This window comes from Nannospalax galili, unplaced genomic scaffold, assembly GCF_000622305.1.
Source record: "Nannospalax galili isolate Female #2095 unplaced genomic scaffold, S.galili_v1.0 scaffold359, whole genome shotgun sequence".
Lineage (NCBI taxonomy): Eukaryota > Metazoa > Chordata > Mammalia > Rodentia > Spalacidae > Nannospalax > Nannospalax galili.
This window is the reverse complement of record NW_008347042.1, coordinates 6,984,222-6,995,166: the sequence shown is the minus strand read 5'-3', so window position 1 is coordinate 6,995,166 and position 10,945 is coordinate 6,984,222. Positions and strand designations below refer to the sequence as shown.

Sequence of the window (10,945 nt, the reverse complement as noted above, 5' to 3'; positions counted from 1 at the left end):
ATTTTCTGGATTTCACTAGTACTTGTTGTAATGTTTACTATCATCTCTAATCTTATTAATTTGAACCTTTTTGTTTCTTTGTGTGGAAAACCTGACCAGGTTTTCCAATCCCATTTTATTGTTTTCAAAGAATCCAATTTTGATTTCGTCAGTTTCAGTTTTCCTCCATTTGTATTCATTTTTTTTGCCAGTTATTTTTGTCTTCTAGGCTTCGGTTTCGCCTGTTCTTCCCAAGGCCTTAATATGTGTCATTAAGTTATTTATTTGAGATATCTCTGAATTTTTAATGTAGGCAGACCTATAAGCTTCCCTCTTAATATTGTCTTCATTGAGTCACTTAATATTTTATAAGTTGTATTTTCTTTTTCATTCTATTTTAGGAACTTTTTGGTTTATTTCTTCAAGGAGTTTTTCATTAGTCAGTAGTGTGTTGCTTAATATCCACTAGTTTATGTATTTACTGTAGTTTCACGTTCTCTTGACTTGGCTTTATTCAGTTGTATTCAAGTAGAATACAAAACATTGTTTCAAAGTTTTTATATCTGTTTTCTTTTCCTTGGGGGTGTGTTGAGACAGGGTCTCCCTGTAGCCCCATCTAGCCTGTAACTCGCTATATAGATGAGGCTAGCCTCAATCTCACAGAAATCTGTAATTGTCTTTATTTGTTAATATCAGCTTTATTTCCCACTATATATAACCTATTTTATAAAAATTTCTATGAGTTGTTTAAAAGAATGTGTATTTTGTTTTGGTGGAATGTTCTATAGACTTAAGTTATGTCTTTGATATATAATATCATTTAAATCCAGTGTTTCTCTATGTTTTGTCTTGATGACCTGTTCATTCATAAGAGTGGGGTATTGAAATTGTCTACTATTACTGTACTGGAATTTATCTAAGACTACATCCAGTATTATATTTTATGAAGCTGGGTGCATCTGTTTCACTGAGTATATGTTTAAAATTGTAAAAGCCTCTTTATGTATTGGTTCCTTCGGCATCAAAACATGTCTTCTTTGGGTTTAATTCTATTTTGTAAAATATTAACATATTGACATCTGCTTATTTTCTGATTCTATATGAAGGGGACACGTGTTTCTGTCCTTGCATCCTAAGGTAGTGTTGGTCTTTGGTGTGTGGTATATTTATTGGAGGGAACAAGAGGAGAGATCCTGGTTTCTGATCCAATCTGCTAATCTGTGTCTTTTGATTATGGAGGTCATAGATATTCAGAGTAATTTTTGAAATGTGTATATTAATTCATTATGTAGTTGATTTTGTAGTGTTTGGTGTTTTCCTAATCCTCTTTTGCTTAGCTATTCTAGCATCTTTTTCACTTTTCCTGTAGCCTCTTGAATATATTTGTCCTTCTCTTCTGTCATGGTGTCTCTTCTAGTATCCTCTGTAGAGCAGGCTTAGTGGACATAAATTCCTTTCACTACCCTGCCTTTAAAATGGAATAGTCTCTTTTCCCTTTGAATTATGACAAATGGTTTTGTATGTTTAGTGTTCTTGATTGATAGCTGTGGTCTTTCAGAACTTAAATCATTCCACACCCTTGTGGCTTACAAAGTTTCCATTGGACGGTCAGCTGTTATTCTCATAGTCCTGCCTTGTTTACAAAGTTCACTCTTTCTCTCTTCCAGCTCTTGATTCCTTTTCTTCTGTATATTATTCTCTATAATTTGAAGTGCGGAGTTTCTTTTCTGATCCTGTTTATTTGATATTGGTGTTGGGTGCTTCTTTTACCTAGAATGACATCTCTTTCCCAAGATTTGGTAAAGTAGCTTCTGTGATTTACTGAAAATATTTTATTACCTTGTTATGGAGTTCTTTTCCTTTTCCTATGCCTTTAAATTTTAGATTTTTTTTGTCATGGCGATGCTATGAAATCTTATTTTTAATGAGGCTTTCCACTGAGCTTATTATTTCACTTAGCAAATATTTCAGCTCCAGGTTTGTTGTTTTGACTTTTCTTCAATAATATATCTCTGTATTGAAATGTGTTTTCTAAAATTGAATTGATTTCCATATTGCTCTCAGCTATATGTGTTACCTTTCAGTCCTTTCAGGAGATTATTCATGTCCTCTGTGAATTCATTCCAGATTTTATTCATGGCCTTTTCCAATGCTTCAAATGCATTTATAGTTGTTTTTTAATTCCTTTCATGGGATTTAGTCTAAGTTGCCTTTAATAAGGGATTTGTAATTTTTTGAGGTTATGTGTTGTCTTGACTTTTTGTATTACTTATGTTATTGTGTTGGTTCTTACAATCTGGGGTTAGCTGTTGATTATATCTTTCTGGCTCCCCTGTGTTGTGTGAACATTTAGTTTGCTTTTTGGTGATCTCTCCTCTTAGTCGATCTTGTTACAGCTCAATGCTGTTGGAACTTCAAACATGAAAACACTACTTTGTGGGTGAGGAACCTGAGCTTGAATCCAGTTTAGCTAGGAGATATGTGTGGCCTCTTACCTCCTTGACTGGTTCTGCCCAATGCAGTAGGGTGGATGACTATGCACGCCACTGAATGGTGCATGCCTTTTGACCTCTTGTTCTAGAAGCAGTGCACAAGGAAGGACATACTTGGGGGATGTATAGTCGTCTACCTCATAAGATGGGTTGTGTGCAGTTTACTAGGGGCTGTTCTGAGGGCAAGTTTGGGGATCACATCGCCTCTGAACTAATGAGCATGAATGAGCACAGTGTGGTGGAGACTAGAACAGGGGTGGATTCAGAATTGCTAGTCTTCAACTTCATGAGATAGGGTGCACATTATGGTAATGTGGCTTTATGTTAATATTTTTTAATTGAAAATGTATCACTATCCTGTCATGATATGATTGATTATTATATTAATCTAGAGCTAAATGTGAAAGACAAAACTATCAGGTATTTAGAACATGAAAGTATTATATTCATAACCATGAAGTAGACAATATGGCCATATTTGCCCCATAAGCAGTATTCTTTGAATAATGAATAATAACTTACTTGAAAATACTGACTTCTTAGAAGTTGATAATAGGATGGTGGAGGCTGAGGAGAGTATTTGGGAGAGAGAGGGAGGGATAGGGAAAAGCTGATTCATGGTGTGCTGAATAGCTTCAGTTGTCAACTTGACACACCTGGGGAGAGGGAACCTTAAATGAGGAATTTTCTCCATTGATTTGGTCTGTGGCCATCCATACCTGTGTGTCATTTTCTTGATTGTTGAGTGATGTGGGAGGACCCAGTTCAGTGTGGGAGGAGCCACCCCTGGGAAGGTGATACTGGGTTGTAAAAGAATGCAGGCTGATTCAGGGCCATTGCCTATCTCTAGGTTCCTGCTCTGAGTTCCTGCCTTGGCTTCCCTAAATGAGGGCTGTGAGCTATAAGCTAAATAAATCATGTCCTCAAAAATTGCTTTTGTCCACTGTTTTTATCATGACAATAGAAAGCAAACTAGGACACATGGACACTAAGTTACTGGAATACCAGAGGAAAGGTCTGGTGCTGTTGTAGAGAGGGGTGATTATATACAACAATAGTGAGATGCAAATTTCAGAAAGATGGAAGGAACTATATTGAAAGTTTTCACAAAATAGTTTAAGAAGCTAGCCATTTTAACCTGCCTTAAAATTGCTTACTTTATACAAATATTAAAATATTATGTTATCTTGTGAAGACACACAATTTGTAGGATTTAAATGTATGCCAAGATTTAATTCAACTGCAAAAATGTAATATCGCTGTATACCCATAAAAATAAGTGATGATTATTCTGAGTGGGTCTTTCTGGGTGATTCTGCTTGTCATGGAGCCATCACCTGTTTTTCGTATTTGGACACCTAGAATCTCATTCCCCAACTCAGTTTCTGTTTGCTCCCACTGCAGATTCCACAAACACTCCTCTATATCTTGACTCTATTTTTTTTTTTAGAATTTGCTGTCATCTGAAATGTTTACAATGATCTTGTCTGCCTCTCCATTGAGAAAAAAAATGAGAAAGTGATGTCATGGAGGGGCCACTGGAGAGCTGCTGAAGGTGGTAAGCATGCTCCTTGCAGTGGGAACGCCTAGGCAGGAGGCATTTTTACCCCACGCTCCGTTAGTCGGCTCTATGTAGCAGAGGCTGCCCCACTTAAGCCTGAAAATTCTCTTAAGTAAAGTTTTTCTTAGAAATATAGATGATTTTTATGTCTCACTGGCTTTTGAAGCCTTTTTGCCACAAATTATTCAAGGCAGAAATTCATAATGAGAAAATGTGGATTTTTCCCACTTTATTCACATTAAAACTTAGGGACCCCGTTTATCCTATCATCATTGAATGATTCTGTTGATTGTTCAAAGACAGTAAAGATGAGGATGAATGCAATCTAAGTCTAGGAGCTTCTTCACTTGAAAATATATTCAACAGTTTATTTGGGGAAATACTTTCTTCTTTGTTATTTTGTAACTAGAATACCAAGTAGCAGATTTCTTTATAGCAGTTTTTCACATGCTTCGTTTCAGTTGAGCGCCCCACAATCTCCCTGCCACACTCCCACTTGCACCATTCTGCCCCCAGCATCACCTTCCAGTTTTGTGGCACATGGCTTCTACTACCCTCACCACACCTTTCCTTAACGTCATTCTGTTCTCTCTCACGGACCCTTTATCTAGTTCCATGACTTCTACGTATAGTCACTCCCACATAAATATACATGTATAAAAATTAGAAGCTAGGTTGCTCATAAAAGCATAATGTGATATTTGATTTTTCTGAACATGTTACCTCATTTATCTTCCATCGATTTTCATGAAAATTTCATAGTTATGTTTTTACAGATGAATAAAACTTCATTCTCTATGTGTCATATTTTCATTATCTGCCTTCCTTTAATGAATGTCCAGTTCCTTGCTATTGCGAACAATGCAGCTCTAAACATGAATGTGCATGTGCCTCTGTGGTAGGATACATTTCATAATGTGTACTCTAGCTTAAGTTCGCTCTGACTACGTCCTCTAAGTTAATTCACAGGTTATTCACACTATCTCTTTGAATATCTAGTTCTGCTTCTGCTGAACCCATATGCCACTGATGAAAAAATTACTTGTCCTCTTAATACAATGGTAAAGTTTTGAAAACTAGAAATATGTTGAAAAGAGTGAGTTTTTTTTCCTCTGCTACTGATAGCTAAGAAATGGCAAGGGTAATTTGTAGTTATTGCTTCTCTAACAAGCAATGCATCAGGAAAAAATCAAATATGAATTTAGTAGTAGATAAGTTTAAAGAGAGGACCACTTTGCTGAAGTACAATTCTATGGAGATGTCACAAGTTTGTAGAGACTTTCAATTCTAATGTGATGGAGCTCTTAACTCCAGCTTGGCATAGTAAGGTAGTATCTAATGGTCATCTCCACATCTTTACCATTATCAAGAAAATTTCTAATAATGGATGTGATTTAGTGATGTATCATGATTCAGTGCTAGGAGGTTGCATCTGTCATGCTGAAGCAGGACAGCACACTTCCTATAGAGTGACTGTGTGAACTAAAATAAAACTAAATGAATATTTGTTGGATTAATAATAAACATGTACTAGCAATTTTCAATTATGTTAGAAAATACTCCTCAATGGAAAAAAAAAGCCTAGGTTCAAGTCAGTTTAAGTGATTCCTTTTGACTGTGTGTTTGTGTTTCAAATTAGTACAATTTTATTACCTATACCTTAATAAATAATATATGTATATATAGTAAGGTTATTCCTTAATACTGATTTATAAAGAATTGAATGAATCACTGCTTTTAATTCTTTCAAACATCTAGTTGGTTCAAAATGAAAGCAACTGCAATGTATTGTTAGAGCTATGCATTTAAACTTGTCACTTCCAGTGTGTCTTGCATTGTTTTTCAGAGAAGAGTATTTTACTTTGGAATTCCAAGTGATTATATTGTGAATCATTTTGTTATATCAGTATTATTTTATAGTACTATCAAAGATAATTAAAATCAATTATTCATTATAAATATCATTATAACATTTTGAAATAGGCTATATTATCTCATTACAAGTGATAGAATTGAAATTAGGCATGTAAATAAAAGGTACTCATACCTTTTCTTCAGCAATTTTTCTCAAAATTCATCTTATTATAATGTCACATCAAATTTTAGTTCCAGTTGCTCTGCAGCATTTCCAAACAATTATTGGGTCCCACAAGATAAGATGATCCTCAGAGGACACTAAAGTGCAAGAGGTGAAGCATCAATAGTGAATGAACCATCCATGCCCCATTCAAAGACACCGGCATAAAAATGTTTCTGAAGAAAGTGATCAGCAGCTTACAGAAGGCAGAAAGCATACACAATTAGAACGCAACATTTCTTCTCTCCAGCACCTTGCTAAGCACTCCAGACTTAACTTTCAAACCTTTCAAAGATTCATCAGTGAAGTCCTTATTCATAAGTTAATTGCATTCATGTGCTGAGACCTTCAAAAGGAAATAGAGAAATAAGAAGTTCTTTTTGATTACAAACACCTCACATTGCAAAAATTGTTCCTGGACTTCAAAAAGCACAAAGGAAAGCTGCATAATCTTTCGGTTCTAATGTAGTTATCACTTTTTAAAACATTAATAAAAATAAATGAATGAATGGGGGAGGAACATTTCTGAGCTAATAATCCCTTGAATAAAATGTTCCTAAGTGATGACTTCAACTGCAGTGTACTTCTAAAATAAAATGATGCTAGCACATTCATTTGCATGCAATTTATAGTTATTACCTACTTGTAATATTACCCACTTTTCTTCATGTACAGCATAAAAATTTATGACGGGTACCCTTTAAATGTGTATCTAAAACTATTCATTACAATAAAGCATGATTTGTTATGGGAATAAGCATTGCATCTCCAGGTTTAATTACCTTTCTCTTATACGAACTCACAAAAATATCAAAGTAAAGTGTGTCCTATCACAGAAGAATACATAGGATAATTTCAATAATGTATCAAGCATTATACATGTTAACAATTAGAGTCACTCCTCTACTAAATAACTATCCTGTTCTGAGTTCTACCTTTTTATGCAGATGATTATTGAACTACACAGTCTACATTCTCTTGCTTATTATACCATGGTATTATATAGCTTACTGCAAGAAGTATTTATGGGATTTAAGATACACCCAATGAGCTCTGAAAGATTCTTTTATGTATTTCCTATTGTCTTAGGTGACAATTGTGTTCATATATTCTAGGACACTAATGATTCATGAACTCTGCTTTCCTTTGATTTTTTTTATTGTGCCATAAAATGTCTAGTGGTGGGAAATAAAACTAAACAGGAATCATCTTATGAAAATGAAACTCTCTATTTACAATTTGAAGGTAAAAGTTTGTGAATAATGTACAGTGTCAGCAAATCTGCAAAGAAGTTCAGAGATTATGGAAAATGTACAATGCACAGAAAAGAGCAGAGTGCTAGCAACACTGGCTCATTTTGTTTAGTGGTATGGTTATAAGCTGTGGCAGAAGTCGGTGATGGATTGTGGGAAGACAACCACAGCACACTTGTAATACAAATGCAATCAAGACACTGGTTACTGTCCACAATACTCTGATGCTGATTGCCATCTTCCACATGACACCAGAAGCCATCCTCTCACAGGATGCTCTGATTACTCCCTTTTCCAATGTGGGCAATCTCCCCAAAGCACTGAGGAAGTATAGAGCTCTAAGGAGAACACTGAACTTCATTTGTCACACTCAAGTCATGGTGATAGAAAAGATGGAAATCAAAATCATACCAAACTCTTGGTTCTTTACATGCAGTGGCCTGTCTAGCAACTGGTCCCATTTGTAAGATGATTACACATTCCTGGTGGCAAACAAAATAGCTACCTCTACACAAATTTTGAATGTCATTCTGAGAGAAAATATTTCGTTTTATTTGGTAGAATATTAAACCTTTGAAAAAGTAGACAACTTCTTTAGAAAAGTTTTGCCTTGAGCAGGCCTGTGTGATATAGGGGCAGAAACTGAGAAGTGTCCTCAGGTAAATGAAAAAATTGGGGACAGACTATCTTCTTGTAGGTATGCTGTTTTTAGTGCAGGTAAAAGTCCAAATTATGTGCTCTGCTTAGTATTTGTGTAGTTTTATATAGATTCTGAACATAAATATAAGACATTCATTTAAATAACTTAACATTACTTAAAATATCAATAAAGAATAAAATGGGGGCTGGAGAGATGATTCAGTAGTTCAAATCACTGCCTGCCCCTGCAGAGGACCTGGGTTCAGTTCTCAGTACCCATATGGGGGCTAACAACTGCCTGTAACTCTAGTCCCAGAGGATCCGATGCCCTTTTCTGAACTTCACTTATTCTGTCAAGACTGAAAACAATTTATTCTCCTTCTGTATTTCCCATTAAGTTTCCTATACTTTGTTAGAACAAAATATTACATATCAGCATTGAGATGCCACTTCCAAAAATGATGGAGTGACAGCAGGCTAGAGCCTATAGCACTGAGCTGGATGCTTTAGTTGTCAACTTGACACACCTGGATTGAGGGGTCTCAGTTGGGGAATTTCCTCCATTAGACTAAATTAATACCATGTTTGTGGGGCATTTTCTTGATTATTGAGTGATATGGGAAGGCCCAGCCCACTATGGGTGGTGCTATCCCTGGGTAGGTGGTCCTGTATTATATAAGAAAATAGGTTAAGCACAGGCCAGGGGAGCAAGCCAGTAAGCAGAGTTCCTCCATGGCCTATAGTTCAGCTCCTGCCTCCAGGTTTCTGCCCTGAGTTTTTACCTTGGGCTCCCTAAGTGATGAGCTGTGACCCAGAAGATATAAGCCAAATAAACCGTTTCCTCCCCAAGTTGGTATTGGTCAGAGTGTTTTGTCCAGCAGTGAAGAAACAAGCTAGAACAACTGCAAATAATAAGGCAAAAAAGTTTTTTATTATATAACATAGACAGCCATTAGCACAATGATGAAATTTTTGAAATTTGTGGAAATTTAGAGGATGAGGTCCACAAACATTTCTCTACCAAGAAGAAATCTAACTGCGACAAGCAAACTGGCCTGCAAAGCAGAACCACAGTGAGGAAACAGATGAGGAGGGCAATATGGAACTGTGTTGGTCAAGCAGCTGTACTCTACAGATAAAACCTTTTAAAGCAGCCTTTGCACAGAGGATGTCCAGAAACAGGTTTCTAACAGCCCCAAATCTAAAGGTAAGGATTCATATAAATAATGGAGGATTGTAGGGTTTCCCATACAAGAGTGACGGCAGAGCTGGGAAGGAAGCCAAAGCACAGCAATCTCAATAGTGCAGGTACACAATGCAGCCCAGCCTAGCTACAAAGAAGACATTTTATCATGCTGTAAGTACGTTATCTACCAGCTGAGACACCAGATAAACCATAGTTTCATTTAAGTGTTACCACCTAGAATCACACCATTCTACCTATTTTCCAGCAGACAATCCATTCTTCCTCTTTTTAAAATATTTTATGTTATTTTTATTTTATATCCATGAGTATATTGTCTGCATGTAGGTTGGTGCAGCTGTGTAGTACAGTACCTGAGGAGGTCAGAAGAAGATGTCTGATCCCCTGGAACTGGAGTTACAGACAGTTGTTAGCCACCATGTGGTGCTGGGAATCAAACCCCTGGGTCTGGTAAGAGAGCATTCAGTGCTCTTATCTGCTGAGCTATCTCTCTAGCCCCAGATGTTCTTGGTTTTGATTATACAAAACATCCTTCTAAACCAGACTATTCTCGAGAGTACAATCCAGACTTGCATCTTGTGGACATAAGAAAGAAGGCTATGGGCTTTCTTGGAACCCAACACTCAGTGGGCATGTGCTTACTGATTCAGATGACCATACCATCTGCCCATGGGACATCAATGCAGTTCCAAAAGAAGTAATGTGGTAGCTCAACAGGGCACCTTTACAGGACATACAGCAGTAGTAGACGTTTCCTGGCATCTGCTTCATGAGTCTTTCTTTGGGGTCAATTGCTGATGATCAGAAACATGGTTTGGAATACTCGTTCAAACAACACTCCCAAACCAAGCCATTTGGTTGATGCTCACATCGCTAAAGTGAACTGCCTGTCTTTCAATCCTTATAGTGAGTTCATTCTTGGCACTGGATCAGCTGACAAGACTGCTGCCTCCTGGGCTCTGAGAAATCTGAAACTCAAGTTGCATTTCTTTGGTTCACATAAGGATGAAATATTCTCACAATGAGACTATTTTGATTTCCAATGGTACTGAGCATAGACTGAATGTGTGGGCGTTGAGTAAAACTAGAGAGGAATAGTCCCCAGAAGATGCAGAAGACAGTCCAGCAGAGTTGCTCATTCATGGTAGTCACACTGCTGAGATATCTGATTTTTCCTGGAATCCCAATGAATCTTGGATGATTTTTTCTGTATCAGAAGACAATATCATGCAAGTGTGGTAGACGGCAGAGAACATGTATGATGATGAAGACCCTAAAGGAAGTGTGGCTCCAGAAGGACAAGGGCCTTAGACGTGTCTACACTTCTGATTTTAGACTCCTCTTGCTTTCCTCTGAACCCCAAAATTGATTTAACACTGGTTTTGAGGGATGGACTTTGTTCAGCTCTCCCTCTATCATAGGTGCCACCAGTAATTCTATAAGCCCAAGGAGTGGGTGTTTTCTAAACCTTAACCAAGAGCCTTAATTCAAAAAAAGCTATAAACATATTTAAATTTTCTTCAGGAATTTTCTAGTGAAAGCCCAGGTCTAAAATAGCTTCAGAAATGGGGCATAATATGTGTGATTATTTTTCTTCTTAAGCTGTATTCCCAATTTATTCAGACTCTAAGAAATGGCCAGAATGAATAAGGAATAGAGCCAAGTGAGGTAGGTGCCTGAGCCATGAAGTGTAGGTATCATTTTTATACAGAAACTAGGGGAGGTTCAAGTCGTACAGAC

The 10,945-nt window shown here is 36.8% G+C and overlaps 1 pseudogene; it reads left to right on the top strand.

The window, feature by feature from the left end:
• Nucleotides 1-10,626, top strand: part of LOC103742412 — a 144,845-nt pseudogene extending 134,219 nt beyond the window's left edge.
• The last annotated feature ends 319 nt before the right edge of the window (nt 10,627-10,945 follow it).